A 6,029-nucleotide genomic window follows, 5' to 3' on the forward strand; every position below is an offset into this window, starting at 1 on the left:
TTGCCACAAACACATGCTTGTGCTCAGCTAACTCTCAGCCCCACGATTTCAGCATATTAAATAAAATCTGGCATCGCACAAACAAGGCATCCAAAATGTACATAATGACGAATTAGAATAAACAGAAAGGCCTTACAATGTAAGCATTTGTTCGATTTTGCAAAGTCCATGAATAAAGTAGACATGCGCAAACATTTATATCGTAAATGTACATATTGGCGATGTACCAAAAAGAACTCAAAGGCATTAAACAAAAAAGAACTCAAAGGCATTAAACAAAAACGTGGTGAAATTGGCCAAATGTATATGCAGCACAATTTAAATCTAAAGTGATACGTATTATTACTGCTTTGTTTGCGCGTATAAAACAGAGAAATGTGCTCGTAATACCGCTGCTCAAAAGGACAAATTACTTTCACAAAAAGGCCTAAACTTACATGCGCCAACATTTTTATCCTAAATGCAGTTAGCCGATGTATAACTTTGCACTGAAAGTCGTCGGGTCTCACCTTATCCTAACGGTTCTTTATGCTCTCAGTAAATGTAACGGGCCTTCATGCTCTGAATAAATCTAGTGTTGGCACAAACACATGCTTGTGCTGAGCTAACTCTCAGCCCCACGATTTTCGCATATGAAATAAAATCTGGCATCGCACAAACAAGGCATCCAAAATGTACATAATGACGAATTAGAATAAACAGAAAGGCCTTACAATGTAAGCATTTGTTCGAATTTGCAAAGTCCATGAATAAAGTAGACATGCGCAAACATTTATATCGTAAATGTACCTATTGGCGATGTACCAAAAAGAACTCAAAGGCATTAAACAAAAACATGGTGAAATTGGCCAAATGTATATTGAACACAATTTAAATCTAAAGTGATACGTATTATTACTGCTTTGTTTGCGCGTATAAAACAGAAAAATGTGCTCGTAATACCGCTGCTCAAAAGGACAAATTACTTTCACAGAAAGGCCTAAACTTACATGCGCAAACATTTTTATCCTAATGCATAGTTTGCCGATGTATAACTTTGCACTGAAAGTCGTCGGGTCTCACCTTATCCTAACGGTTCTTTATGCTCTCAGTAAATGTAACGGGCCTTCATGCTCTGACTAAATCTAGTGTTGCGACAAACACATGCTTGTGCTCAGCTAACTCTCAGCCCCACGATTTCAGCATATTAAATAAAATCTGGCATCGCACAAACAAGGCATCCAAAATGTACATAATGGCGAATTTGAATAAACAGAAAGGCCTTACAATGTAAGCATTTGTTCGATTTTGCAAAGTCCATGTAGACATGCGCAAACATTTATATCGTAAATGTACCTATTGGCGATGTACCAAAAAGAACTCAAATGCATTAAACCAAAACATGGTGAAATTGTGCAAATGTATATGCAACACAATTTAAATGTAAAATGATACGTATTCTTACAGCTTTGTTTGCGCGTATAAAACAGAAAAATGTGCTCGTAATACCGCTGCTCAAAAGAATTAATTGTCAGTGAACTCTACGCTAAAAAAGCACATATTTCCACAATACTCTGTAAAGTAAACGTGAGCAAATTAAAGCAAAAGTCTGATGCAACAGGCTATTTTATTCAGCTGTAGACTAAGTAACTTACAGTTTCTCTGGAGAGGCTCCAGTCCGCTGTCTCGAAGTATACCTCCTGAGATCACTCGAAGATTCTAGAGAGGCTCCAGTCCGCTGTCTCGAAGTATACCTTCTGAGCTCGCTCGAAGAAATGTTTCTTTCCGTGGCTGTAGTCCTTTACATACTGTGGAAGACAAAAAAACGCAGTTAGTTCATTAAATAACAAAAGACTTGAAAACTTTGTTGTTAAGAACATGTAGGTGAGATGTTGTTTAGGAGGTTGCTGTCTCGACATATGTAAATTGCAGATAGGAGGCTGTCTGGCCGAATGAAAAGGTTGTGGATGTTGTGACTCGTTAGAGTACTTAGTGGCTACGTGCGACTTTTGCCTATCTTGAATATCAAAGCATGGTGGTAGACGAGTTGGCGCCACGCCGCCTGCAAATAAAAAAAAAGTGCTGTTGAATATCATAATGGAAAAGTAGAAAAAACACGATAGCTGTTTGCAAAAATTCCCTACACAGAAAGCACACGATATAAAATAGCTATTAAAGTAAGCATAATAGAAATACGAGTGCCACCCATCCGTCAAATACCTGCAACGAAAACAAAATAGATGTATTAAAAAATATAGAGCATTCAAAGAAACAAAACTGTTTTATTTTACAAAAGACAAAATCGATACAATCGCTTACATGAAAGGCCTTGCACCACGGAGACAGCGAGCCAAAGATCACAAAAGACACGAGCAAAGGCACCAAGCAGCTGAGGCGACACGAAAGTACCTAAAAAAGAAGCAGAAAAGAGAGATTAATATCGAACAGGTTAAATAGCTTACTTGCACCACGAACAAAGCGCACGGAGGCCACGTCCGAACATATAAAGGAAACACGAGAGAGCTGCAAAACAAAAATATATTCTAAGATTATAAACAAAGGAGCATGAAGTTACCTGTAACAAAACACTAATTACATTACAAAGTATCTACGACGAGTCGCACTTACCTGAATAAGTCACGCCAAGATCACAAGACAAAATGGCGAACAAAAATACATCAGCCACACTTATTACTTTGAAAGAAACACAAAATAGCCTACATGAAAGTCCTTGCACCACGGAGACAGCGAGCCAAAGATGCCAAAACAAAATGGCGACCGGAAATAGTTGCCCCACCCCGCCCGAGACGGAAACACTAGAGAGAACAGCACAAAAAAAGCAACATATTAGAAGAATATAAACAAAATAGCCTGAACACCTGTAAAAGAAATACCAATTACATTACAATATAAATCGCGTACCTGAAATCCCTTGTCCCACGGAGACGGAGACAGCCAGCCAAGGATCCCAAGACAAAATGGCGACCGGAAATAGTTACCACGCCGCTGCCGCCAAATTCCTGCAAAGAAAGGAAGATAAATGAAGTCAAAAAATCCTTTACCCACGAGCAAATCGCACGGAGGCCACGTCCGAACATATAAAGGAAACACGAGAGAGCTGCAAAACAAAAATATATTCTAAGATTATAAACAAAGGAGCATGAAGTTACCTGTAACAAAACACTAATTACATTACAAAGTATCTACGACGAGTCGCACTTACCTAAATACGTCACGCCAAGATCAGACAAAATGGCGAACAAAAATACATCAGCCACACTTATTACTTTGGAAAAAAACCAAAATCACCTACCTGAAAGTCCTTGCACCACGGAGACGGAAACAGCGAGTCAAAGATGTCAAAACAAAATGGCGACCGGAAATAGTTACCCCCACCGCGCCGCCGCCAGATTCCTGCAAATAAAGGAAGATAACACTAGAGAGAACAGGCCCAAAAAAAAATACATTAGAATATAAACAAAATAGGCTGAACACATGTAAAAGAAATGACAAATACATAAAAATGTAAATCGCCTACCTGAAATCCCTCGTACCACGGAGACAGACAGCGAGCGAGCCAAGAATCCCAAGACAAAATGGCGACCAGAAATTGTTACCACGCCGCGCCGCCGACAAATACCTGCAAAAAAGTTAGATAAATAAACTCAAAAATCCCTTTTCAAAGTTAAAAAACTCACGGGCATTCAAAAAAGACAGTCATTTATTTGGTACAAAACACACCATCGCTTACCTGCAAGTCGTCACGCCACGGAGGAGACCCGACACACAAACACTAGAGAGAACAGGCGCAAAATATATAAAACAAAGAGGCTAAACACTTGCAAAACAAATAACTAAATTATTACAATTACATAAACATTTAAATCGCGTACCTGAAATCCCTCGTACCACGGAGACAGACAGCGAGCGAGCCAAGAATCCCAAGACAAAATGGCGACCGGAAATCGTTACCACGCCGCGCTGCCGACAAATACCTGCAAAAAAGTTAGATAAATAAACTCAAAAATCCCTTTTCAAAGTTAAAAAAGTCACGGGCATTCAAAAAAGACAGTCATTTATTTGGTACAAAACACACCATCGCTTACCTGCAAGTCGTCACGCCACGGAGGAGACCCGACACAGAAACACTAGAGAGAACAGGCGCAAAATATATAAAACAAAGAGGCTAAACACTTGCAAAACAAATAACTAAATTATTACAATCACATAAACATTTAAATCGCGTACCTGAAATCCCTCGTACCACGGAGACAGACAGCGAGCGAGCCAAGAATCCCAAGACAAAATGGCGACCGGAAATCGTTACCACGCCGCGCCGCCGACAAATACCTGCAAAAAAGTTAGATAAATAAACTCAAAAATCCCTTTTCCAAGTTAAAAAAGTCACGGGCATTCAAAAAAGACAGTCATTTATTAGTTACAAAACACAACATCGCTTACCTGAAAGTCGTCACGCCACGGAGGAGACCCGACACAAAAACACTAGAGAGAACAGGCCCAAAAAATAAATACATTAGAATATAAACAAAATAGGCTGAACACATGTAAAAGAAATGACAATTACATAAAAATGTAAATCGCGTACCTGAAATCCCTCGTACCACGGAGACAGACAGCGAGCGAGCCAAGAATCCCAAGACAAAATGGCGACCGGAAATCGTTACCAAGCCGCGCCGCCGACAAATACCTGCAAAAAAGTTACATAAAGAAACTCAAAAATCCCTTTTCAAAGTTAAAAAACTCACGGGCATTCAAAAAAGACAGTCATTTATTTGGTACAAAACACACCATCGCTTACCTGCAAGTCGTCACGCCACGGAGGAGACCCGACACACAAACACTAGAGAGAACAGGCGCAAAATATATAAAACAAAGAGGCTAAACACTTGCAAAACAAATAACTAAATTATTACAATTACATAAACATTTAAATCGCGTACCTGAAATCCCTCGTACCACGGAGACAGACAGCGAGCGAGCCAAGAATCCCAAGACAAAATGGCGACCGGAAATCGTTACCACGCCGCGCCGCCGCAAAATACCTGCAAAAAAGTTAGCTAAATAAACTCAAAAATCCCTTTTCCAAGTTAAAAAAGTCACGGGCATTCAAAAAAGACAGTCATTTATTAGTTACAAAACACAACATCGCTTACCTGAAAGTCGTCACGCCACGGAGGAGACCCGACACAAAAACACTAGAGAGAACAGGCCAAAAAAATAAATACATTAGAATATAAACAAAATAGGCTGAACACATGTAAAAGAAATGGCAATTACATAAAAATTTAAATCGCGTACATGAAATCCCTCGTACCACGGAGACAGACAGCGAGCGAGCCAAGAATCCCAAGACAAAATGGCGACCGGAAATCGTTACCACGCCGTGCCGCCGACAAATACCTGCAAAAAAGTTAGATAAAGAAACTCAAAAATCCCTTTTCAAAGTTAAAAAAACTCACGGGCATTCAAAAAAGACAGTCATTTATTTGGTACAAAACACACCATCGCTTACCTGCAAGTCGTCACGCCACGGAGGAGACCCGACACACAAACACTAGAGAGAACAGGCGCAAAATATATAAAAGAAAGTGGCTAAACACTTGCAAAACAAATAACTAAATTATTACAATTACATAAACATTTAAATCGCGTACCTGAAATCCCTCGTACCACGGAGACAGACAGCGAGCGAGCCAAGAATCCCAAGACAAAATGGCGACCGGAAATCGTTACCACGCCGCGCCGCCGACAAATACCTGCAAAAAGTTAGATAAAGAAACTCAAAAATCCCTTTTCAAAGTTAAAAAACTCACGGGCATTCAAAAAAGACAGTCATTTATTTGGTACAAAACACACCATCGCTTACCTGCAAGTCGTCACGCCACGGAGGAGACCCGACACACAAACACTAGAGAGAACAGGCGCAAAATATATAAAACAAAGAGGCTAAACACTTGCAAAACAAATAACTAAATTATTACAATTACATAAACATTTAAATCGCGTACCTGAAATCCCTCGTACCACGG

This window comes from Lissotriton vulgaris, chromosome 2_1, assembly GCF_964263255.1.
Source record: "Lissotriton vulgaris chromosome 2_1, aLisVul1.2, whole genome shotgun sequence".
NCBI lineage: Eukaryota > Metazoa > Chordata > Amphibia > Caudata > Salamandridae > Lissotriton > Lissotriton vulgaris.